Source organism: Sorex fumeus, unplaced genomic scaffold (assembly GCF_029834395.1).
Source record: "Sorex fumeus unplaced genomic scaffold, SorFum_2.1 ptg000063l, whole genome shotgun sequence".
In the NCBI taxonomy this organism is placed as follows: Eukaryota; Metazoa; Chordata; class Mammalia; order Eulipotyphla; family Soricidae; genus Sorex; species Sorex fumeus.
Window position 1 is genome coordinate 18,258,130 of NW_026606120.1, and position 27,437 is coordinate 18,285,566.

The 27,437-nt window shown below is 42.7% G+C and overlaps 1 pseudogene; it reads right to left on the bottom strand.

The window, feature by feature from the left end:
* LOC130034937 (eukaryotic translation initiation factor 5B-like) overlaps nucleotides 1-27,437 on the bottom strand; it is a 97,250-nt pseudogene that overhangs the window by 25,276 nt on the left and 44,537 nt on the right.

The following is a 27,437-nucleotide window of genomic DNA, read 5'->3' on the forward strand; positions in this document are numbered from 1 at the left end:
CCTCCACCATTGTTTCAGTGTCCACCAGTACCATTCCTTGTCAGGGTAAGCTTCCTATCCAAAGACCAGTTCTCAATTTCTGTTGTCTTTGGGTGTTTGTTATTCCCCTACTATGTTTCTTTATATCCCACGTGTGAAAGAGACTAGTCTCTCCGTCTGTCTCTTTTTGACTAATTCACTCAGCATGATAATATCCAGATCCATCTACAAAGCACCAAATTGCAAGATTTCATATTTTCTTACTTAAAAAAATTTTTTTGTTAATGCATAGTGATTTTCTCCATAACCATGCCACCAGACCCCGCACCAGATTGTTTCACTTGGGGGGCCCCAGAAAGGGGCAAGTGAGACCTCTCCCTGCCACAAGGCACCCAGCCCTGGCAGCCGAAAGCCTCCAGAACTCAACCACCACCATGCTCATGTCATTCTCCACAGGGTCGGACCGAACCTCACCCATGAGTGAATCCCCAGAAAACCCAGGTATGTGGGACTTTGTGACTGAGAACTCTGGGTTCAACAGGGCCAGGAGCAGAGATGCTCTGCCCAGTATCCCTCTGTCTTTGGCAACGCAGCAGTTATGCCCATAAGCCACCTCTGGCTGGAGCAAGATAATCTTGTCATCGGCCACCATCCAGATGCATGTCCTCTCCCGGAAGGAAGCATTACATGATGCTCTCCATAACTATGCTGCCAGACCCCTTGCCAGGTTGTTTCACTTGGGGCACCCCAGAGGGGGTTGGGTGGACCCCCATCACCACCGCTGCCCCAAGGGACCCAGCCCTGGCAGCCAAAAACCTCCAGAACTCAACCACTGCCATGCTCACAGCTGCTCTTCCACACACTCAGGCCAAGCCTCATCCACAAGTGAACCTATTCCTGGACTGTGCATACTCCAAGAGTACTGCAACATGTTTGATGGGGTTTAAAGTAGGAGGCAACTAATCTTAGGGAGAAATATATTTTTTTACAAATTCATATATATATATGAAAGCACACAAGGCTCAACCTTTATTTATTTATTTATTTATTTTTGCTTTTTGGGTCACACCTGGCAATGCACAGGGGTTAGTCCTGGCTCTGCACTCAGGAATTACTCCTGGCGGTGCTCAGGGGACCATATGGGATGCTGGGAATTGAACCCCGGTCGGCCGCGTGCAAGGCAAACTCCCTATCCGCTGTGCTATCACTCCAGCCCCAAGGCTCAACCTTTAACAACATGTTAGTGATCTTTTATAGAAGGGTTCAAAAGCCCCTGGGTAAAATACAACAATCTTCACACTTTTACCTTGAAAGAAACTTTTTTGGAGCATTTTCATAACAAACAATAAAAATTAAATTATTTATGTTCTGCTTTGGGGCAGGGTTGGGGTTCAGTATGGAAACATCTGAAATATGGTGGTGGGAAGGTGAAAAGGTGGTGAAATTGGTGTTCAAATAGTAAATGTAATCAAATATTGTGAACTACTTTATAAATTTTTAAATGAATAAAAAAACAGTAATTTACAAAGTTGTTCATCATAGAACATTTTTAGGCATATAATGTTCCAACACCAATCCCACCACCTTATCATTCCCTGGTGGTCTAGTGGTTAGGGTTCAGTGCTCTCACCAATCCCATCACCAATGTCCCATTCTCTCCACCAGTGTTCCCAGGTTCCCTGATCACCCACTATGCCCCCTTGGCAGACATATAACAAATTTATTTCATATTGCTTGTGCCAACAAAACTTAAAGAAATGGTGTATAGAATTATCAGAAAGTAAGTCAACAGAAGTCAATTTGATTGATTGCTACATGATTTTAACCTGTGTAAGTAAATAAATTTAACTAATTTAATACAATATAGTATAATTCCTGTTCTTATTTACATAAGTAATTTTTCAACTCTGACATCTAAAACATATTGCATTAAATTTTATTTTGTACTTGGATCTTATTGCACTAATCAACATATCTTCTCTGTTGTAAATAAAGCTCTCTTTTTTTACCCCCTTGGCAGACATATAACAAATTTATTTCATATTACTTGGTCCAAAATAACTAAAAGAAGAAAAAATATTATTATTAAAAATAAATTAATAAAAATCTATCTATGATGATTAATTGCTATATATTTAACCTTTTTTAATCTAGTATAGGTCAACCATATGCACCATTAGTGAGTGCCATACTCAATGCCACATGATGGGAAGTTTCTCCTGTCATTTAAAGGAGCTCTTTTAATGCTTCTTGCAAAACTAGTTTCAAGGCTATAAATGCCCTAAGCTGTTGTCTCTCTGTGAATTCTGTACAGTTCATTCAAATCTGAATGATAATCTAGCTAAATAGAGTATTCTCAGTGAGATGTTCATTACATTGAATTTTTGTACTATGTCCTTCCATGTAGAATTTCTTCTGACTTGTAGTCTCATTTGATAGATCAGCTGTACATTTTATGAACTTTCCTTTATATGTCAGTCTCTTTTTGTTGATCTTGCTGCTGTCAGTGTTCTGTCTCTATTTTTTTATTTTGTCATTTTGAGTATAAAGTGTCTTGGAGTTTTCCTAGTTGAGCCTATTTTCACTGGGACTCTTCGGCTCTCTTGAATCTCTGTGCCTGCAATCCTCACCTCTGGAAAGTTCTTATAGATGATTTCCTTAACTAATGCTTCTTCATCGAATTTTCCTTCCCTTAAGTTCTTCATAGTGGTGCCCATTCCTGGGAGAGCCTTCACCTCCATGATCTGTGCCCTGAGCTCTTCCCAGTGTGCAAACCTCTTGCTCAGCATCGTTTGAGTCAACTCGACAGGAAGGTAGATGAGACTCCTATGCCACACCCAGTGTGAGCAGAGGTAGGTACCAAGTACCCAAAAGTGCGGGGATCTTTATTCTCGTAAAACACAGCTGCATTCAAGCCCTGATGTGCAAATTCCACAATAATAGCCTTTGCCCTTTCCTGAAATTTATTTTTTGTATTCTTTTTCTGCTTTTTTAAAGTAGCAGCCACATCAGAGTCAGGACTCTTTTTCCAGTCATACAATCTATCAATCTTATTGAGTGCAACAATGAAAGGACACTTTTTAGATTTCAGAAGGTTAATAGATTCAATTGTCTGAGGTTCCAAACCATGCATAATATCAACAACTAAAACAGCAATATCACAAAGAGAGCTTCCTCTATTCCTCAGATTACTGAAAGATTCATGTCCCGGAGTATCAATTATCAATATTCCTGGAATCTGTACATTTTCTCTATCAAAATTTTTAATCATCTTAGTCTGTTCATTAATAGCTTCAAGAGAAATATTGGTAGCCCCAATCTGTTGTGTGATACCACCTGCTTCACCATCTTGTACATGTGTGACGAAGTTTATCTAGAATTTTTGTCTTTCCTGTGTCCACATGTCCAAGTACACAAATGACAGGGGCTCTCAGCTTTTCTGTATTTACAGTTTTACTATGTTCAAGTCGCCGTTTCTCGATCCTTCGCTTTGCTTTGTCATAAGCCCTTTCTTCTTTGGTTCGATCATTGTCAGAGTCATACTCAAATTCTGAGCTAATTAATTTACTTGACTTTTTGTCTAATGTTTTCCCCCAAATCTTTTTCATCTGAAACTTTTTCATCCTCTTCCTCACCTTCACTGCCTTCACTTTCTCCTTCCTCTTCCTCTTCCTCTTCCCTCTCTTCTTTCTCCTCCTCTTCCATCTCCTCCTTCTCTTCTTCCTCTTCAGGATTTTCTTTTACTCTATATGTACTGTGTTTCCTTGTTCTCTCTCCTTATCACTGGCCATAGCTTCCCAATCATCTAAACCAGCATCCTCAGTTTCTTCTTCCTCTTCTGGTTCTACAGGTGGCGGAGTTTCTTCTTTTTCAGTTCTCCTTGTTCCATAACATCTATAGTAGAACTTATTTCTACTGGTTCAGATACTTCTTTATTTTCTATCTGTGGTGGTATTTTCTTCTTCTTTTTATCCTCATAAATTGGTATTTTCTTTGGCAATTAGTCTTTTGATGGCATTTCAACACCTTGAGCTTGCAGAACTTCTTAGGGTAGCTTCAGCTCTGGCTCTGGCTTCTCTCTGGGATTTAGTTAAAAGTTTCCCTTCTTTTTTCAAACATTCTTTTCTTTCTTTTTCCTTTTGTTTATTCCTTTCCCTTTTTTCTTGTTCCAATATTTCCTCTTCTTTGCACTTGGCTTCTAATTCTTCAAGCCTTTTTTATCCTTTCTTCCTCTTCTCTTTTCTGTCTTCTTCTTCTTCTTTACACTTAGCCAGAGCTTCTTGCATAGCTTTAACTGTGGCTTTTCTTGGTCCTTCTTCTTCTCCTTTTCTTTTTCTTCTTTCTCTCCTTTTTTTCTTCTTATTTTTTTGTCCCCTTCATTTTCATCTTCAGCAGCTTCAGAGACCAGGGTTGCTTCAGTATGAAGAGATACCTTGGGTTTAATAGGCTCCTATTCTGATTATTATTTTTTTTGCCAGAGCCTGGCAAGCTATCCGTGGTGCATTCGATATGCCAAAAACAGTAAATACAATGGGTCTCATTCCCCTGACCTTGAAAGAGCTCCCAATAGGTAGCGTTAAAAAGGATGAGGAAGGAGAGGCTTATAAAATTTTATAGCCAAAATAGCCTGCCAAAACGAAGAAGGACTAAAATAACTGTCTGTACTTTCAATGCACGTATCCTGGCATCAAATGCATCCATCGAAGACCTGATGGTGCAAGTTCAAAAGATCAAGTACAACATCATTGGTCTGACCAAGATGAGAGGTCATCAACCACATCACGCCATTTTCGACACTGGAGAAGAACTGTTCCTTGGAACATACAACAAAACAGGAATTGGTAGTGTTGGTGTCCTTGTCCTCATGAACTTGGCCATGAACATTGATTCACTCGAATACCTAACAACCAGAATCGGATGATTACACTTGAATATATGTGGCTCACAGCCAGCAGTTTCTATCTTTGTTGTCTACGCACCAACATCCAGTTACAATGAAGAAGAAATTGAGACGTTCTAAAAGGAGCTGGAGAAGTCTTTTAAAGAAGCTCACACCTTTTACAAGATCACTGTTGGTGGTTTTAATGCCAAGATGAGACTGAGAAGATCAGCCAAAGAACTCCACATAGGGACCCATGGCCTAGAATGGAACAAACAGGGAGAAAGAATATCTGAGTTCATCATGTCAACCAAAACCATCCATGGTAACTCACAGTTCCAGCAGGCCAAATCAAAACGTTGGACATGGGAGTCTCCTGGTGGACAGTTCCACAACAAAACTGACCACATCATATTCTATAGATAATTTTGCCTGACCGATGTCGCTGTCATCCCAAAATTCCAGATGGGATCGGACCACCATCTCCTTCGTGCAAAATTCTACTTCATGGAGCAGGGAGAAAGGGCTGCAAAGTTTAAGAAGAGAACTCCCAGAACGACCACCAACTGGGAGCTCTTTGGCACTATTGTGGCAACATGGGAAGATACCATCGTTGACAACATTGATGAAGAATATGATTGACTGGTTCAGCACCTCCATCATTGTGCAAGAAATGCTGCGAGAGAGAAAGCCACAAAAAGACATCTGTCTTTGAAAACTCTCGAGCTCATTCACCAATGTGACTTGGCGTGAGCCTCAAGCAACCACAAGTAAATGTCCGCACTCGCAAAGCAATACAGAGAAGCAATAAAGGAAGACCTCAAAGAGAGAAGAGCAGCAGTGCTGGCCCATGCAGCAGAAACCAGGAAAAGCATTCGCAATGCCCACCTGTCCTTCGCCAACTACAAGACCAAGATAACTGCCCTCCGATGTCCTGATGGATCTCTCACATCTTCCAGAAGGGCAATGGAGAAGATTATCAATGACTTCTACTCAAATCTCTTCGATAGCCATGTCCACCTGCCCACATACCAAATTCTGCAGGATGGATATGTCATTTCCAACATTCTCCCTTCTGAAATTCGACACGCCATCTCGTCGGTAAAGAAGCAAACAGCACCTGGCCCAGACAAAGTCAGACCCAAACACCTGAAGAATCTGCCATCAGTACTCATCAATACGCTGGATCAGCTCTTCACATGATACCTGTCTAAATGCAAGGTTCCGTCCCAATGAAAAACCAGCAGGACTGTTCTACTGTACAAGGGAGACATCCACGACATTGGCAACTATCACCCAATCTGCCTGTTGTCCATCGTCTACAAGCTGTTCACTCGAATAATCCTGAATAGGATTAGCAGAACACTAGATGAAGGACAACCATGGGAGCAAGCCGGGTTCTGAAAAGGATTCAATACCATCGACCATATCCACATAATAACCAAGCTCATTGAGGTTTCTCAGGAGTTCAAGATGCCGCTCTGTCTAAGGTTCATTGATTTAAAGGAGGCCTTTGATTCTGTTGAGACTGAAGCAGTCATCGAAGCCCTAGCCAAACAGGGTGTTCAAACTCAATACATCAGGATCCTCCATGAGCTGTCTTATGGATTACTACCAGGATCTCACCATTCTACAAGGAAGTGATCATCAACGTCAAATCAGGGTGTTCGTCAGGGTGATACCATTTCACCAAAACTCTTCAGTGGCACCCTTGAGAATGTCATGCAACGACTGGAATGGGGAGGAATGGGAGTGAAGATAGACAGTCGGCAACTACACCACCTCCACTTCACTGATGACATCGTTCTAATAACACCAAACATTAGCCAAGTGGCACAAATGCTGGCCACTTCGACTGTGAGTGTGGAAAGGTAGGACTACAGCTGAATCTCATGGAGACAATGTTTATGAGAAACGGACTCATTCCTGATGTTCCATTTGCTCTCAATGGAATGAAAATCTCTGAATGCAATCATTATGTGTATCTAGATCAAGAAGTCAACATGACAAATGACCTGGCACCTGAGTTGCACAGAAGGAAGAGAGCAGCTTAGAATGCCTTCAAGAGCGTCAAAAAAATAGCTAAGAGGATGAAGAACCTCTGACTCTGGGCACATCTGTTCGACTCCACCGTTCATTTATTAACATATGCCTCAGAGACCTGGGCCCTACAAAAACAGGATGAGAACACTATTTGGATCTCCCAAAGAGGAATTGAAAGAGCTGTGCTTGGAGTATCACACTTCACTCAAGTGAGAGAAAGAATCCAGAGTTCTGACCTCCATTGATCAAAGATCAGGAATGCTGTCTCGTTTGCCAAGACATCAAAAATCAGATGGGCTGAACATGTAAAGCGATTTGGAGAAGACTGCTGAATTAGAACCGTTACTGACTGGATTCCACGGGATTTCAAAGGATCACTTGGCCGCCCATCTATGAGATGGTCAGACTTCTTCGTCAAGACCCTGAACAATCTGTTTGAGGCTCTTCAGATTCCTCTAGCGAGCAGACGCCATTGGGCTACACTAGCATGCGACTGGGACGAATGGAGACGTTATTAGCACCTGCTTGAGCAAATTGATGAGTAACGGGATGTCAAGTGATCAAGTAATGAGTTCTTCTTGGACTCTAGTGATTCTTATGTTGTTACTCATCAACATACCTCATAGTTCTCTGGTATGCTGTTCATTTCTTCACAGGCTATTTTCCACCTTCTGCTGTTTCCTTGTGGTTTTCTCCTCATCTTGGAGTTCCTCAATCTTTAGCTCAGCTTCTTTTATTCTGCTGTTCAGAGCTTGTTGACTATTTTATATCACTTACCATGTTCTTCATTTCTGTCATTTCCAACTGTAGTAATTTTTCTATTTTGATTATCATACTTTCTTGTACTTTGCTAACTACCTGAGCTATAATTTCTTTGAACTTATTGAACATCCTCATCACAGTGTCACTAAACACGTGTGTTGGTTATGTCTTCAGTGATATTGTTTTTGCTCATTGAACTTGGTGGGTTTCTATGTATTTTCTCATTTGGTTTTCTAGTGTTCTTCTTGTGCTGGGGGTGAGTCTTCATAGTTAGTCCCTTTGATAATGCTGAGGGATTAAGCTAGAGGTTGCTCTCTGCCTTCTCTACCTGACCTCACAGAATGACAGGAAGGATAACTGTAAGCAGTGTGTTATTTATTGAGTCAATCTGTCAAGAGCTATAGTGTGTGTTCTTAGTATGGCACATATTGGGGTAGTGGAGCAGCAAGTGGGCTTAATGTGGTGCAGGTTGGATGAGGAGGCTGCTGGGATTTCATGTTTTCTAAAAGGGGAGGAGTATTCCATTATATGTACGTACCATAATTTCTTTATCTAGTCCTCTGTTCTTGGAGACTTGTGTTGTTTACAGATTTTGGCAAGTTTTTATAAGGAAAAAAGAGGAGAGGTGCTGGAGCAATAATACAGTAGGTAGGGCATTTGCCTTGCACACAGCCGACCCCATCTCTGGTGTCTATATGGCCCCCTGAACACCACCAGTAGTAATTCCTGAACACAGAGCCAGGAGAGACTGTACAGAGGGTTAGGTGTTTGCCTTGCATGCAGTTGACCTGGGTTCAATCCCCAGCATCCCATATGGTCCCCTGCACACTGCCAGGAGTGATCCCTGAGTGGAGGGCCAGAAGTGATCCACCGCTGGGTATGGCCCTAAAATTTTTTTAAAAAATAGAATGCCCCCGTTTTTTAAGGAAAGATTGGTACCAGACCATTTCAGGCCAGATTAAGCAATAAAAATCCCCTTGTTGGTTGATTCCTGAGATGCACTGTGTTTTCTTTTGTTTTGTTTTTGAGGTGGGGGCACTCCCTTCCCCAACAAGCAGGTACTCAGGAGGAATAAGGCCCACTCTTGAAGATTCTCCACCAACCAGACTGGAGAGTCAATGTAAATCCCAGGGCATGCTGAGTGGGTGGTGCTGGGGATCAAACCAAGGTCCCCTGCATACAAGGCAAGAGCCTTAATCCCTCTAGTATCTCTCTGGCCCTAAGGTGCACTAACCTGTCTAAAAACCTAAAGAAAGTGAGGGTTAGGATTTGGGGGGAGAATGGATAACCTGAGGACAATCCTTTCTTTAGTTTAGGGGCAAAAAATTCATTCTTGTCAGCTACTGAGCTTTGCCCAGCAGTGAGGTTTGATGGGATCCCTGAAGCTTGTGGACAGGCTGGGGATGGTCTATCTCTGCTCCACTAGAGTCAGCTGCCCTCCAACAAGAGTCACAAGAGATGTCCAGGCTAAAGCCCCACAGTTTCTAACTCACATCACCCACGTTTTCTCTCTGCATGGCCTTCCTGGGGCCTTGGTTACATACTGCTTCCTCCCCAGCCTCCCTGCACAGAGCAGCCTGAGGCAACCTCTTGCCCAATCTGCCTTTGATGCTTCAGCCCCCTGGTATGTCACATGAAGGCATTTCTGCATTATCCTGCACAAAAAATCCCAGATGTCACATAAATCAGTGCCGACCACCAGTTAAATTGCTTCTCCAAGAACCTTATACCAGCCTTCCTTGTTTTCCTTTGTCAGCTGCAAATAATTTCCCTTTGAATCAAGCTTTGATATATAGCAGAATGTGATCCTTTCATTTCCCAAAGCTTGCATAGTGATAAAAAAATAATAATAATAAATGAAGAAAACAGGATTCTTGCATTCACATACTGGAGGCTGAGCTCTGTGTTCAATTTTATCTTAGTTTTCAGAATTCAAATATGCTTATGAATACACATGACTATTTTGTCTGCATGTCACATTCAGGGCAAATATCCCCACACCCCAACCCTGACATCAACCCACCTCTTCGTATCCTCACCAAAGAAGACTTTCAGAAGTAATAATCTTTTGCACTCTCAAAAGTGAGCCTGAATGCTCCCAGTCCTGTAGTAGAGATCCTGTAGCACCTTGCCCGGAACTGCCAAGTGTCCACCATCTTCAGCTGGATATGAGCATAGTCTGTTCCACAGAGCCCTTCATTCACACCCAAACTTCCTTCCTCAGCCTCTTTAGTCATTCTGGGTTCATTGATTCATTGGATTCCTGGATTCACAATCTTCCCTGCTTCGTTCAGTCCTACCTGGAACCCCATTCCAACAACCTCCTAACCTTTTTACTTTTTTCTCTTTTCAATACACCTCCTCTGTCTAAATCAGGTTGGGGGGACTTGGTGGGGGGTCCTCCCACATCCTCCTAAAGGGAGAGAAAAAAGGGGGAAGTTGATATTGGCAGTGGGATGGTGCTGGAATATTTTACATCTAAAATCCAAGTATGAATAACTTTGTAAATCGTAGTGCTTTACTAAAATAAAATTTAGGAAAAAGATAATGAAATAATTACTATGCTATTGATGTCAGTGGGCCCCTATGGGTGGTTTATGTGAGGTTGGGAGGAGAAAGACAGTTAATTTCTCCCTATCTGTCTGCCACCCTGGGACCCAGGGTTTCAGGGTTCTTGTCTCACCCCACACGAAAGAATTTCAGGAGCAGACAAGCAGGGAAGTTAAAACAGATTTTATTTGGAAGTTTTAAGGAAAGGGAAGGAGGGAGAGGAATTGAGAGGTAGTCATGAGCTCAAGAGAGAAGAGGGGTTTCTCCAGAGACAGACACATATCCCAGCATTAAATATGAAAGCATACATCTCAAGAGGAGAGATGTAGGAGCCAGATGTGCTCAGCCACATGGGCACAAGCAGCACACGTGCTCGGGAAGCATTTGCCTCCTCCTTTTTTCAGGATGGCTTTTATAGGATTTCTTGGATCAACCCCCTAATGGGACTTTCAAGTTCTAGGTAAGAGTCCATTGCTAGAGTTGTTTCCATCGGGGCAGAGTTGGAAGTTGTCTTCTCTGAAACTCCTTTTCTTAACCTTCTTTCCTGCTATATCTTCTCCCGACGGTGGGTCCAGTCTTCTCTGGTCTGAGCTCGCTGTGGATTAATCAGATTAAGGAAGGGATTGAGGCTTCTCTAGTAATTCCCTTCTGGCCCTTTCTGTAGGTTGGGATCCAATCTACTCAGGGTCTGCTGCTGGAGAAGGTCTTCTCAGGTCTTGCTTTCTGTATCCACAAGGTGGGTCAAACTTAGGACTGGTGGCTTTTTTGCTTCCCAGAAATTTCATTGTCTTGATGGGGGGCAGGGGGTCCCTAATCTACCTGTATACATCACTATCACAAAAAATATTTCCCCATTTTTCTACCTAACTTAAGTTCAATGGTTAGTGCCTGCAAATGAGCCTAACTAAAGACAGATTAACAAAAGGACCAGAGATGTAGCTCAGTGGTTAAATGCATACTGTACTTGTACAAGACCCCAGCTTCAAAAAATTAGATCCCCGGATCCAAAAAAAAAAAAACAGATTAACAAGAACAAAGGAAATTTAAAGAGAAACTAGGTGTGAGGGTGAAACTTGGCCAGAGATTTGTTGTACCAAGGTCCCTGCTGAAAGCCTGAAGAGTTTATCCTCAGTTTACCCTTTCCCCAAAAGTCTAAACTTTACTTTGTTTAGATTTACAGAAAAGATAATGTACCTCAGTGAACCAGCCCAGAAAGGATTCTATTGTTCATCTGGTGTACTCTGGTTTGCAGCCCACCCTTTCTTTCCCTACAAAAACCTTCTTGACATGACCAGAGTAATAGTATAGTCAGTAGAGTGCATGCCTTGCATGTAACCGACCTAAGTTCAATCTCCAGCACTCCATATGGTCCCCTGAAGTCTAAGGTGACTTTGTTGTCGAGGGAATTTTGTTTTGCTAAGCCCAACCCTTTTCAATTTGTCCAGAAAGGGGATTCAAGGCAATTCTTTGACCTCCAAAATTACAGAGCTAGTAGGATAACCAAGTTTCTATTCTAATTAGCCTCCGACTAAAAACTATCTTAATGCTCCTGCCTCACCAGTTTGGGTGGCATGTGATTGTTCTCTCAGGACTGCATATAGCTCAGCTTTCTTTGACAGTTAGGAAGAAACCACCAACTCCACCATCCTGCAGCCATTTGTGAACCAAAAAGGCAGTTACATTCTTCTGTCCACTGTCGCCCCCAGTTAGAGGTCTTCCATAGTAAGCCCCTTGTTGTTACTAAAGCCACCTTCTCACCATGTCCTTTTTGCCATGCCCAAAGTCCACCTCCCTATGAACTCAGTTCGTGGCCTTGTGACATGAGTGCTTTCAACATTCAAGAAAATCCTCCATGGCACCAAGTTTTTCTTCTGCTTCTGTGCCCTTCTGAGCCTGCTACACAGGAACTAGAACTCAGAGATCTGGTTCCCCTGCTGCTGGGGGGGGGGGGGGGCAATCAACTGAGAAACAAGAAAGCAAATCAAATCAAGAATTTTACTAGCAACGGGATAGCAGCTCCATGTCCGAGAGAGAACCATCTAGTATACATGTCACAAGAAGCAGTCTATATGGGAAAATAACAAGGAAATCGATATAGGAAACTGTAGTCTGCTGGACACCCAGAAGGTCAATAATATCCTTATGGTCTAGCCCTCTCACATATGCTCTCACAGAGCAGTTTGTAGTGGTGTTTCTGTTCTCTAAATCTCAAGGAAGATCTCTGATTATGTGATCAGCCTGCATGCTGTCTTCCTTATATAGGCTTTTCAGAAAGGATAAGATAAGGAATAACACAGCATTCCTCACATTCTAGCTAGGCCAGTGTTCACTAATCCATGCCCAGAGGAGCTTTGCTGGCTTTGAAAACAGCTCTTAACAACTTTGGGTTGGTTTCAGAATCGAAGTCATCCCCTGACTCAGGAAAAACTGATACTTGCGGGGCTGGAGAGACAGTACTATAGAATACAGCACCTAACTTGCATGTGGCCAGCCTGGGTTCAACCCAGCAGGAGTGATCCCTGAACACAGAGCCAGGAGTAAGCCCTGAGCATTGCGGGTAAGTCCCTAAATCAAAACAAATAAAAAGACAGATGCTTGCAGAGGTGTTGGCCGACATGACAGTAGGGGTGTCGATATTCCCAGCACCCTCTACCGCTCCCCACCACCCCAGAAGGCTTTGATGAGCAGCTCAGAACAAGGTGGCTGTGAGGTAGCACGTTTTGAGAAACTCATCTCTTGTTGCCAGACTCTACTTCCCTTCTCCCAGACCACCCCTTTGTAGCTCCAATCTACAACATTGTGGAATTATTGCCCCAACCCCACACAATCCACTCACTTTTACTGGTGTGCACACAGACATTCACTGATGGTACATATACTGATGCAAATAACTTCTAGAGTATAATTTTTGCATAACGTCCTTTTGCTTCTGCAAGTTGATAACGAAGGAGGCACATGCTGAAGGTTGAAAATTGGGGGCTGGGAAGGAGGCAGAGGTAGCCAAGAGTGAACATAAGTGATCGATGTTTGAACTGGAGAAAACATAAGGGGGTTAAGGAACTTTCTTTACACATGACCGATCCATTCAATTCAACTCTAAATTTAGATGTAAAATTCATTTTTAAATTCAGATGTGGATTACCTTTAATATGATGACTGGTCACTTAGTCACTAGAATGCTTTTTGGTATGACTGTCTAATCTAGGCAGAGACACATGTCTAAACTTGCATATATCTTTGGTCTGTTTTTATCTCTCAGTAAAAGAAAGAGAGAATAATGCCCTAGAACTTTCTAAACTGCTCCTTTCCCTTCTGGGATGCCTTGGGCAGACTATTTTACAAAAATGGTTACAGTGTCCTTATCCTACTTGCACCTGACATTCCTCTGAAGAGTGCACTCTCTCTCTCACTCTCTCTCTCTCTATATATATATATGTATATATATATATATATATATATATATATATTATATGTTCCCAACACAGTGAGCATTTAAGCAACCAAACAACCTCAGCCAACGCAGCCTCTTGATTACTAAACCAAGAGTGGGCTGGAATTTAATCATGAGAGCAATGCTATAAGAAATTCTGGGTCATAAATTGTTGTATTCCTGGGCTGGAGCAACAGTAGAGTGGGGAAGGTGCTTGCCTTTCATGAAGCTGACCAACATTCAATTCCCAGCATCCTGTATAGTCCCGTAAGGTCCCCAGAACACTCCCAGGAGTGATTCCTGAGCATTGCTGGGTGAGGCCCAAAACAAAAACAAACAATCGCTGACTCCATCTAGGATCTCTTATACCTCCATTATGGCTATTTTTCCGCCTGCATTTTATGATATTATGGAACTTTTTCAATGCTGGGCTGCCTTAACTGGGACAACTCGAAGGGGGCACAGGTGAGTTTCCCTCCCCACCCCAACAGAGCCCTGGCAGCTGAAAACCCCCAGAACTTAATCGCCAACACACTTATGACCGCTCTCCACAGGCTCAGACGAGCCTCACCCTTGAGTGAATCTGCTGTATAATCCTATTCTACATTTCAGAATTCCTGCAGCACTAGGCCAAAAATGCAGCCACACCATCTCTCATACTCTACACCACTGATGTACCAAAAGTAGGACACAACATTTGATGTTTAACAAACATGTTAGTAACTGCTTACACAAGGACTCCAGGATGAAATACAACAATCTTTACACACTTTCCTCTAAGGAAACTTTATTGGACCATTTTTAGCAGATTATTCATAACAAGCAATACAATACTAATTGTCTCAGTTCTGCTTTGGGGTGCACGGATTGGGATTTGGGGTGGTGTGTAGACTCAAGAAGGGGGCACTGCACACAGCGGCAGTGGCTCTATCTCTTCCGCCACCCGCGTTCGGTAGTCTCACCCTTCTTCCCCTACCCCAGGGAGGTCGATGGCAATGGGCAGGCAAAGGAAGGAACGAGGGCCAGACTGGTTGGTCTTAGTCACAGTTTATTCCAATCACACCGGTCTCCCTTCTCTGCCTCTGCCTCCGCTTCTTCCTCTCCCATGCTACTTCATTCTCCTTCTCCATCCCCCTTCATCCTTCTTCTCTGGAGTCTGGCTTCTGATCCTGATCTCCTTTCCCCTCCTTCTGATCCCCCAGCCCACTCTTACAGTACAGTTAAATCACAAAGCATGAGGGATTGGGGTAATAATTACACACAGGTATGGTCACAATCAATAGGGGTAGAATTCATTCCCTCAGGGAAAGCTGCTCCTAGGACAGATCCTCTCTCAGCAGGATGACCCACCCTAGAGCAGAATCCTATGTGTTTCTCCTCTCCTTGTCCAACAAGTATATAAGCATATATAATATAAATCATTTTGTATGGATACAGTAAGAAATATCTTATAGAATTGCTCTCCTAGGGCCATCTCGATCTCAGACTACAGTGCTCAGGCCAGATAGTCTTTCCCACCCCTAGCAGGATCCTAGTCTCGTCGTTACTTTTGGATCATGACAGGATTTGTCTATGCTCAAACTCTTAACTTATAGTTAAGAATCGTGGCACTTTGGCCTGGCCCATTTCGATACCAGGGTAGCTCACCGCTTGCCCTGGGTCCATTCAGTCCCTCGTCGGGCCCCTGCTTTTGGGGTGTTAGGAACTAAGGGCAACTGAGGCTTAAGTCGAGAAAGCAGATGCCCGGGAGTGAATAATATTCAAAGCCAATCAAATCCTAAGTTACAAAGCATAATGTTAACAGTCTTCCTGTATCTATACAAAAAGGACATTGCTTTAAAGTAAACTGTTCATAAGGCATAAGGAGAGGAGAAAGGAAATATTTCACTCATACATATAAAATCATAGATTTCTGAGGAATCTAATCTTACAAGTTAACAGAGTCTGATTAGGGGGAAAGCTGATTAACTGGTTGTGGAGGAGAGCATAGGGAAGAATGTTTACAGATAAACACAATGGAATGGAAGTGCCTCAGGAGCACTGTGATGGGTGTAACCAGATAAACCTAAGCTCCTTGTGGAGGAAGGGAAGGACAAAGCAATGTCATCCTACAGGGTGGAAACATTTAAAATATGGTGGTGGGAAAGCACAATGGTGGTACGATTGGTGTTCAAATATTAAATGTAATGAATTATTGTGAACAACTTTATAAAAATAAAATAAAATTTTTATTTAAAATAATAAATATATTTTATTTTATTTAAAATAATAAAATTAATAAATTAAAATAATAAAAGATAGAAATAAACAATTGCCTCGAGCAGGCCCCAGGCCTTCGTCCTAGCCCTGAGATTTTTTTAAAACTGCCATATTAAAAGCTCTTCAGGATTAGGATAATGAGACCCATCATTGTTACTGGTATTTGGCATATTGGGTACACCACAGGGAGTTTGCCAGACTCTGCCGTGTGGGCAGGTTACATTCGGTAGCCTGCCATTTTGTCCAAAGTAAGAAAGAGATAATAAGGTGTTGCGTGGCCATGAATGTGGCCGTGTGCTTCCAGGATCTGGGTTTTATAGTCTCTGGGTCTTTGGCCATTGATGGGATTACACGGCACCAGGAGGCCAGTTGGTGGGTGTGACCCCTGCCTACTGAAATTTGGAGGATCTGGGTGGAGGATCCTCAGCCCCGATCCAAGCAGGCTTGGAGATCTCAGCCCAGGGACCCGCATGCCTTTGTTCCTCTGCCGGTACCTTCATGTGTGTGAGGAGTGGTCTCAGCATGGTGGTGGCTGTTTCTGGAGGTCTTCGGCTGCCGGAGCCCTAGTCGGGGCAGGGAGGGAAACTCAACCTGCTCCCCTCCAAGGGGCCCCGGCGAGGACAGCCAGGTGCGGGGGCTGGAGACTCAAAAAAAATTAATTAGTTCATTAATGTAACCACTCTCCTCTATTTCTCCAGTGTCAAAGTTTTCCACTGAATCTGAGTTCAATCTTATTTCTCCCTAATTACAATGAACTTGATCTCTTATCTAGCTTCTGGAGGCAAAATTATTATGCAATTAAGAGTCTGCTGCTTTGGCATCTTTGTTTCATGAAAATGATATAGAGAAATACTACTGAGGTGATTTCTCATGTGTGCACAACCAGCAAACTACAGGACCCAATGTGCCCTGCGTCTCCCACTCATGATTCTGCTCCCAGCAAGAGGAAGAGAGCCCCTCACCCAGCAACCACACAGTCAATGAGAGATGCCACATCAACCGGAGAAGGCACCACACACCAAGCTCCAGTGAGTTCTTGGAGTTCAAGAGCCCCTCGAAGAATCTCTGGACTTTAGGGGCCTGGGGCTCTTGTAGCCATGAACTGCACTTTCCAAGCTGTCTCCTCTAAAAGGCTTGCTTGGAGGGGCTGGAGTGATAGCACAGCGGGTAGGGTGTTGCCTTGCACGCGGCTGACCCGGGTTCGATTCCTGCAGTCCATATGGTCCCCTGAGCACCGCCAGGGGTAATTCCTGAGTGCAGAACCAGGAGTAACCCCTGTGCATTGCTATATGTGACCCAAAAAGCAAATAAATAATAGATAAATAAAATAAAAGGGTTGCTTGGAGAACATGAGCCTGACATCTTCCAACGCTGGTTTGTGGCCAGTCCCACGTTTTCTCAACAACAAGGAAAACAATCAAAAACAAAAAAAAAAAAAAAAAAAACCCTGCCTTTTATTGTTTATGAATAAACCTTTTCATCAGTAAAAATGGTGCTTTTGTTTGAAGTCAACAACCATCACATCATTGCACATTGAATACATGAACCCTTTCACCATTCATTTGGGAATCTCACCTTACGCTGCCTTCCTTACCTCAATTACACTATCTTCCATACATCTCCCACTGCCTATCTCCTCTCCTTAATTAAATGGTCCATTTCTGCAGGCAGCATGGGACCCAAGAGTACTGCCTGCATGGACTAAGTGAGTGTTCAGTAAAGAGAAGCGAATTCAGAGGTAGTTCTCAATATAGAACTTAAAAGGCAGAATTAAACCAACATTTTTTCCCTTCTAAACAGCAGGCATGCAGAGTCAGTGACGTTTATTTCTGTTGAAAGCATCAGAGTTTAAAAGGAAAAGCTAAACTAAATTTTCCCATCAACACACCATGCATCCACACTAGTGAAGTTCATGTCGGTGTTAAGAGAGTGCTTCCAGCTCATGCCTATCACCCTACATCCCAAACACTACAGGAGAGATGTAGGTCACCACTCACAATATGAGGGGGAAAAATTCGTTAATGGGTTGGCTTTTTAAGAAATACCATCTTTACAAGGCACTAACAAGAAGTACTCTGAGAATCACTATTTGGAAAAACAAAGAACAGAATTTTTTATTTTGTGGTTCTTGAGGGAAATGAACATTATCCCCAAGGCAAAGGATCAATGCTCTGGATCCTGGAGGATTTCTGTTCCCAAAACTTGCTTTATTCAGATTGTACTCCAGAGCACCTTGTCTGGTTGAACCAGTGTCCAACAGTGTGAGAGCTCTAAGAGGATAAGGGGGGTAGGCTCTAGAAGGCTATGGAAAGTTCCATCTAGGACATCTATAATGCAGGGTGGCTAATAGTCAGCCCATGACAGGAGACCAATTCTCTTTTTTTATTATTATTTTTTTTTTTTTTTGCTTTTTGGGTCACACCCGGCGATGCTCAGGGGTTACTCCTGGCTCATGCACTCAGGAATTGCTCCTGGCGGTGCTCGGGGAACCATATGGGATGCTGGGAATCGAACCTGTGTCAGCCACTTTGCTGCGTGCAAGGCAAACACCCTACTCACTGTGCTGTCGCTCCAGCCCCCCAATTCTCAATTGACATCACTGGAGGAGAAAAGTTGAAGAATGAGAATTAATGTGCAGGACAGGTGCCTAGGGCAATTGTCCAGATTTTCCAGGAAGGTCCTGAGAAGGAGATTGCTTACACACTGACCCCAACCCCATGTTCACAGCTCCTCAGTCTGAAGTGGGGGAAGGTATAGGTCTGATTTTAAACCTCTGATTAAACCATAGGTCTGAAACAACACTTTAAGTTCATAGTCTTAGTCGAATTGCATTATTTAGAAATTACTCTTGAAATATACTTATTTTTATTTCAAGGCTTTGCTAATTCACAAGCACTTGATCTAATCAGTTCTTAGAGTACAATTTTTAGATTATTTTTCCTGTATCTATTTATTGGACTGAATAATAGTTCCCCCAAAGATGAGCTAAACCATATCTATCCACCCCCACGCCAGATGTGACTTATTTGAAGAAAGGATCTTTTACAGGAATGATCAAGGACTTTGAAATACCATCCTGGACTCTAGTGGACCAACTCAAACGTCAAGTGGCTTTGTGAAAGGCAGAAGAGGAACAGCCACAGATGCTGAGCGGAAGGCTCCATGACGACAGAAGCAGAGGGAAAAAGAAGCAGCCACAAACAGCACCTGGGGCCACTAGGAGCTGGAAGAGACAGGAAGGGGGTTGTCAGGAGGGTATTTGAAGGGAGCAGAGGCCCAAGACAAAATTTCAGACCTCTGGTCCTCTAGAATAGGGGATAAAAAAACTTCTGCTTTATTTTACTTATTCCATGGAGCTTTGTTAGACAAAGGACACTAAAATGACTGCTAAGAGATTTCCTTTGGAAAAAGGGAGAGGAAGAGGTTGAAAAATAAATGTAACAAACAAACAACAACAACAAACCTGGGAGCCAGAGTGATGACAGACTTGGTAAAGTGCATACCTTGCATGAGGCCAAGGCAGCTTCTAACTCCAGTACCAGGTATGGTCCCCTGAGTTCCAGCCAGGAATAATTCCTGAGCGGAGCTAAGGATAAACCTTGAGCACAGCCAGGTGTGGCCCCCAAACAAATAAGAAATAATAATAAAGAAATTATGGAAAAACTTTAAGCCTTGAATATTGGTAGAGAGGGTTGCTTAAAGTAGGCCTGAGTCTGTCTTCCTGCCTTGAGATGCAGAATCTGGAGTCTCGTTTCTCACTGGGAAATATGCCCTTCCCTATTGAGTATTCCTCTTCACTTCTCTTTCTTTGCTTTTTGTTTTGTTTTGGAGTTCTTTTTGAGGAATGGGATATACCCTGCTGTGCTCAGGGCTTACTCCTGCCTCTGTACTCAGAGATCACTCCTGGCAGTGCTCATATGTGGTAACCAAGTCCAGGTAGACCATGGACAAGGCAAATGCCTTAACCTTGTATTATCTCTCTGGCCTGTTTTCTGTTTGCTTTCCTCATCTCTCCTTCCTTTTCCTTTTGCATCAGTTGTTGCGATGACCCAGAATCACACACAGTTGGTTGTCATACTTGTCAGGAGTTGTTCTCACACATGTGCATACCGGGAGTGCAACTCACATACTTTCATTGTGATGTATATACAAACACACACACACACACACACACACACACACACACACACACACACTTGCAAGAACCTGGTAGGAGAGCCACCATGGCCATACTTGGCACATGTAGGCAACACCATGGGTTAAACTCATGGCCTCACTCCTGCAAAACAGGCACCTTTTGCCTCTGAACCATCCTCCCCCACTCCCCCGCCTCTCGCATCCCCCATCCTCTTTTATTGTTTGGGAACCACCCTCAGGTACCCAGGGGCTACCCCGTCTGTGCTCAAGGTCACCCCTTGCAGAGTCCCAAAACTATTTGCTTTCAACTATTTAATCCTTCATTAAACCCACACTCTAGCCCATGAAGCTATCCCACCTCTTTTCTGCCCACTTTTTACTTCATTTTTTACCATTTGTTAATAAAGATCAAGGTCACCACTCATGTCATCCAGACCAACGATGCTGTGATCATCCATCTGCTTCCTTCACTAGAGAGGAGAGATTTTTACTCCAAGTAAATTTGGGAGTGGAGGGAAGCTGAGTGAGATTTTCCAGTATGATAGCTATCATCCTTTTTCAAAGTGCTCTTAGAAGGGGCTACAGCAATTAAGGCATTTGTCCTGTACATGGCCAACCCAGGTTTGATGCCAGGTTCAATCCCAGGCATCCCATATGATCCCTGAGCTCCACCAAAAATGATTCCTCCGTGAAGAGCCAGGAGTAATCCCTGAGCACCCAAACAAAGAAAACCCCCAAAATGATGCTCTTAGAAGGATGCCATCCCCTGTGTCTGAGAGCACCTTTCTATCTCAGATGTAAATGCATTGTACTTAGCTCCCCTGGCCTGCTGCATGGAACATGCAGGCCCTGGGCCACACATGACACTTGCTGACCAAGTCGCATTGTCCAGGGAGGTCAAAGACAAAGCTATCTGCTTGAACGTGGACTCCATCAGTCAGCTCCCTCACAGCTTATCCACCCATAGCTCTGAGTCCCAAGCCTCCCGTCTGTTTCCCTTCCCTCCCACCACATTCTTTCCCCTCACCATGCCTCTGAGGAGCATTTTCACAGAATGAAGAGAACAGAAAAGGAAGGATGGAAAGGTAGCAAGTGACCAAGCTGACATCCAAATTCTAACTGTCCGAATGAAAGTTACTTGGTCATTGAAAACAGAATTCCTGGGGCCAGAAAGAAACTACAGTAGGCAAAGCACTTGCCTTGCATGCAGCTGACTTGGAGTCAATCCCTCATACTCAATATGGTGCCCCAAGCCCACCAGGAGTAAGCCCTGAGCATACTCAGGTGTGGCCTCAAAAACAGGCAGAACTCCTATCACTATGGATGTTAACCTAATTTTTGTGCTTTTGTTCAATTGCCATGTAAAGTCTTTTTAAATACCCCTATGATGCCAGTTATTTGGAGAATATACTATGTAAGACCACGTATTTGCTCAGGATAGCTCACCAACCTACAGAAACCCTACTTACACCTTGTCCACAACAATTCAACACCTTCTAATCCAGACCCACTCCCAGCCTTTGGGAATGTCTACTGAGCTAAAGGCCTCACATAGCATGACTGACTTTGTCTGTCCCGTCCCAGAAGTGTGGTGAACTGGGTATGTACCCACATCTCTGGACCACCTGCAGTTAACTGCACTTATCGTTCAGATGCTCCTGTGGTTTTATGTGAACCTCCAGTGAAAAGTTCCTTCTGAGTCACTGGGACCATGAGCTTGCCACAGGAAGACATCTATAGAATTTTCAGTTTGTCACTTAAGCTTAATTTGCTGATGCAAGAAGAAATACAGAAGCTTGTAAATCGCTGATTGGTGTTGCTCCTTTTTGTGTAAGGCTCATATGTTTCCAGATTCCAATAAACCCTTGGACCACTCATGTAGACCAACATAGCAAGAGAATTATCTTTCTTTGTAGAAAAGCCATTTAAATAAGTTACTGAAGACCCTCTTCTCTGTTCTGTACCCTCTTTGGTAAAAAAAGTTGTAATCTCTCTATAGCTGAGGCAGTGGAGGGGAGGCATGGGTGTGTCTTTGGCCTAGAAAACTAGTTACAGAAACAGACTCCAGCCCAATATTTTCCCTCCACTGGTGGGGTTGTTCCCTCACCGACTAGCTCACCAACAGACAATTTAAGCCTCTCATCACTTTATTCAGAAATGAAATGATTTATTTACATCTCTTTTGGGGAGGCAGAACATGTTTATGGCTATAATTAGAAACTTTATTTCTTGTATGTCCATTTCTGTGCTCAAGTCCCCTGAAACTTCCTATTTGGGAGCCTAGATACCTAATTGTATGACTTAACTTTACATGATAGTTGAACATTTGTTTCTTTTTTTGTTTTGTTTTGTTTTATCTTATTGGGTCACACCCAGCGATGCACAGGTGTTACTCCTGGTTCATGTACTCAGGAATTACTACTGGCAGTGCTCGGGGGACCATATGGGATGCTGGGAATTGAACCCGATCAGTTGCGTGCAAGGCAAACGCCCTACCCACTGTGGAACGTTAATTCCATGGGGATTTCACTGCTATTCTATAACGGAAAAGTAAACAGAAGCAAAAATTCACTCTAAATTTTGGAGCACAGTCCTAAGAAAAAATACCTGCCAAGACAAAACCTCTACAATAATCATTTTCCTTTCCTTGAGGAAATGTTAGATTTAAAAGCATTGTTCAAATATATATATGCAATGAATCTCTCTCAGGATTTGATGAACAAATATCTTTCTTTTTTTCTTTGTCTTTGAGGCTACATCCAGCAGTACTCAGGGGACCATGGGTTGCTGGGATTGAACACAAGGCTCTGGCATGCAAAAATGTGTTCAAGCCCATTGAGTTGTCTCCCAATGCACACAGATGTATTTCTTATTGGGACCAAACAGTTCAGGAGTGAGCAAGGATGACAGCTGCATCATTGAGTCCTCTTAGGGACCCTGTCTCCTCATCCTTGGTGTGACATTATGGAGAGGAGTCCTACCCTTTATAGCTGGGTTGGCCCTGACCATAAGCATGCCCAAGTATGAGTCTAGGATGACTCATGAGAATGGTTTCTCTCTTTTGAAACCCTGAATGAAGGGCCCCTAAGCTTCAGCGAGCCCCCAAGTCTCAGCCATTTTGGCAGGATCAGTCTTGTTTAACATTCTAGCCTGCGGGCTTCCAGCCAATTTGCCAACTCAACCCAACTAAACCTTACTCCAATTGGCTAGGGATATCATTCATCAGGAGAGCACTTCTCCTGCATATGTGAGGCCCTGGGTTGGATTCCAGCATAATTTTTTTTTTATTTGAAAAGTGGTATTTGATCTTCGCTGGTGGTCTGGTGGTTATCAGCTCTCTAGAAATTTTGCTCAATTGAGTGTTGTTATTTGAAACCATCCAGTGAAACAGGTTCCAGCACCTGGCAGTGATGGTATCTGGGATTCAGGGATGGTAATGGGGGAGGTGTGAAGTGTGAATAATTGGACATGCCACTCAAGTGTGTCATTTATTACCACAAGCCCACACTGCACCAAAGCCTGCAAATAGCCACTCTGAAGAAAGAAGTCAGGAGTTCTTGTCCTAGGACCGCTTATCCTAGTTTCTGGATCAACAGAGATGCGGTCAGGAATGCTAAGGCTTAAACTTGGAGCTCCCAGCAGGCCCAGATTCAATCCCACTGAGTTGAAGAAAAGGCACGGGAAGATCCAGCATAAGGGGAAGAACATGCCACCGAGACACAGGTCTATTCAGAGATGGGATTGAAAGGTCCAGCTCCTATGGATCATTGGAATACCTTGGAAGAAATATACTCTTGCATTATGATCAGTTAATTTCCAGATAAGTGTACCGAAATCATTCAGTGAGGAAAGAGGTATTTTTTAAAAATGGTGCTATAAAAACTGACTGTCCGCATGCAATAAAATGAAATTGTAACACTACCATAGTTTGAACAAAAATTATCTCAAGATGATTCATAGGGTCCAGATATAACAGTGGGTAGGGCTCTTACCTTGCACATGGTCTACTGGTTCAATCACCAGCACCCCATGTGCTGGTGCTTGAGCACAGATTCAGGAGTAAGTCCTACACATCACCACCAGGTGTGACTCAAATAAACAAATAAAACAGCAACAATAACAAAAAGATCCATAGACCTAAAAGTAAGAGCTGAAGCTATAAAACTCCTAGAAGAAAATTTGAAAGAAGGTCTACATGACTTGCTTAGACAATGACACTCAAAAGCACAAATACAGAGAGAGGGAGAAAAACCAAATAAATTAGACCACACCAAATTTTAAAATGTTTGTGCTACAAATGTATCAACTAGACAGTGATAAGACAACTCAGAAAATGTCTTAAAAAATTTTTTTTCTTTTTGGGTCACACCCAGCAATGCACAGGAGGATACTCCTGGCTCTCCACTCAGGAATTACTCCTGGCGGTGCTTGGGGGACCATATGGGATGCTGGGAATCGAACCAGGGCCGGCTGTGTGCAAGGCAAACACCTTACCCACTGTGCTATTGCTCCAATCCCAAATGTCTAAAAATTTTAGCAAATTGTACATGTAGTAAGAGAAATGAAAAGCTTGCAACTAGAATTCCTACAACTCAATAAGAAAATTTATGAGCTCATTAATGAGGATAAAATTTGAGGCATTGTTCAGGGGGAGGAGGCACACCCAATGGTGCTCAGGGCCTACTCCCAGAGTGGTGATAGGGTGTGGCTTGTGAAGATGCTAGGAGGACCATGAAGTACTAGAGAGAAGCCTCTGGCCTCTTACATGCAAACCATGTTTTTAGTCCATTGAGCTTTCTCTGAATGGATGTTTCTCTGAAGAAGATTTACAAATGATCGATAAGCATGATGTTCAGCATCATTAGTCACTATGGAAATGCAGTAAAAGTCACAATGAGATACCACTTCATTCATACTGACTATGTACATAACCATAAAGACAGATATTTCATATGACCGTAGGAATGCAGAGAAATTGTAATCCTCATACAATGCTGTAAAAATGTCAAATGGTGCCTACATTTGGCAACTGAGTGGGAGAATAGGTATAACGCTTTCCTGGGAGGAAGGAAGGGAGTGAAGGTCTAAAATTAGATTGTAATGATGGCTCATGACTGAATATATTAAAGAACATTGAATTGTGCCCTTTAAGTGGGTGTATTGTATGGTAAAGAAAAACAGACTTTACGCCAAAAGATATCACTTTGATATGAGGATTATTTTGAGCAGAAGGCAATTGAAAACCAGCAGATACTAGAGATACTCTGCCTCACCTGTTTTCCTAAAATCAGGAAATTGGTAAAGGAGTCTCTGCTTTAGCAGAAAGGATAGAGAAGTTCCCCATCTGAGACATGTCTGGACACCAGAATCTGCCCTGCAGAGGAATCTATGTTACAAGTAGCCCTTATTTACCATTTATTTCCCCATATATGTACCTGACCACGTTCTGCCTTGGGACAGCATTCTTTCTTTTCTTTATCTTGTCAATTCTCTAAACAAGCACAGGGTTGTTGTTGTTTTTATTTTGGGGGGTGGGGGCATAAATATTCTCTGTAAACCCAAATAATCCCTTGGATTTATTCATTTCTGAGAATTCTACTTCTGTTTCTTTTGTTAACCTGTCTTTGTCAATCTAATTTAGAAATTTGTAGCTGAAAAATTTAAGATGGGGCCTATAATGTGTAGATTATATCTCAGTAAACTGCTACAAACCTAACCAATAAAGAGGCCAGTTATAAAAGAAAGATGACAATGCTGGGGACAGGGTGGAAAGAACTGGAAACAATTCATGTAGTTTTATTGTGATTTTGGTTTTATTTGGAGGACCACACCAGGCAGTGTTCAGGGATGACTCCTGGCTCTATACCAAGGAAACACTTTAGCAGACAGAGAGAGCTATATGTAGTGCCAAGACTCAAACCCATGTCGAGCACATGTAAAACAAGAGTGTTACCCACTGCACTCTATTTCATGAGATTATTTCAACTTTCATCCCTGCCTCCTGGGCCTGCACCACAATACAAAAATGTCAGCTAACTGGTGGTTAGTGAATAAAATGGTATTAGTATAATACAAGAAATGAAAGGTTGTCATTACAATTTTTGCTAAGATGCTTCTTAGTATTTTGTGTGAAGCCATTCTTTAGATAAAGCCAGCACTAGCGTATAAATTGGCAAATCATTCTGAAGAGCCATTCAGTGACAGCAATCAGAAACTCCAGCAGCTGGTTGTCCACAGGTCCAGTAATTTCTCATATCTATTCTCTAAGGCAGAGCTTCCAGAATGGGACATTTGATGTGCCCTAAGTTGAATATAAAATGCTGAGTTTAGAATTAACCTTGGGGTGGGCTGTGCAGCACTGCCATGCATTGTGCCCTGTCTCTGCCATCCTATAGTGCTGTATTTGGTATGTGATAGGACATGAGGAGACAAGAAGGACTCAGTTAGAGACCCTCGTACTTCAGCACTAACAAGCTGCATCTTATTGTTACATTTGTATGTGCACAAAATAAAAGAACAAGGCCAGAATGATAGTACAGTGGGGAGGGCTTTTGCCTTGCACATGGCCACATGGCTGACCCTGGTTCAATCTCTGGTATCCAATATGGTCACCCAAGCACCACCAGAAGTCATTCCTGAGTGCAGAGGCAGGAGTAACCACTGAGCAGCATTGGGTGTGACTCAAAAAGCCAAAAAGAAAGAAAGAAAGAAAGAAAGAAAGAAAGAAAGAAAGAAAGAAAGAAAGAAAGAAAGGAGGCAGGGAGGGAGGGAGGGAGGGAGGGAGAAAGAAAGAAAGAAAGAAAGAAAGAAAGAAAGAAAGAAAGAAAGGAGGCAGGGAGGGAGGGAGGGAGGGAGGGAGAAAGAAAGAAAGAAAGAAAGAAAGAAAGAAAGAAAGAAAGAAAGAAAGAAAGAAAGAAAGGAAGGAAGGAAGAAAGGAAGAAAGAAAGAAAAAAAGAAAGAAAGAAAGAAAGAAAGAAAGAAAGAAAGAAAGGGACTAACAGCTTACATATAGTTATTGATACAAATCATACATTGACTATACAATGAATATTTCACAAAATACATTAGAATGACACAATTGAGGGTAAATCTGAGGGCAAAATGAAAAAGTAAGACATTTATATAACATCTATAATACCATGCATGATGTAAAAATTTTCAGTGGGTTGTATTATATAAAACTAAGCTTTCTGAATTGCACTTTACTTCTTTCATTTTTAGCTCCAGTGATACTTGAGGAACTGGAGATAAAGTTCAGAAAGTAAACCACTTGCTTTGCATGTTGTCAATCCCCAATTTGAATGCTCAGAACCACATATGATCTCGAATACTGCCAGGGGTCACTCCTAAGTACAGATCTAGGAATACGTCCAGCTGTGACAAACAAATGAATGAATA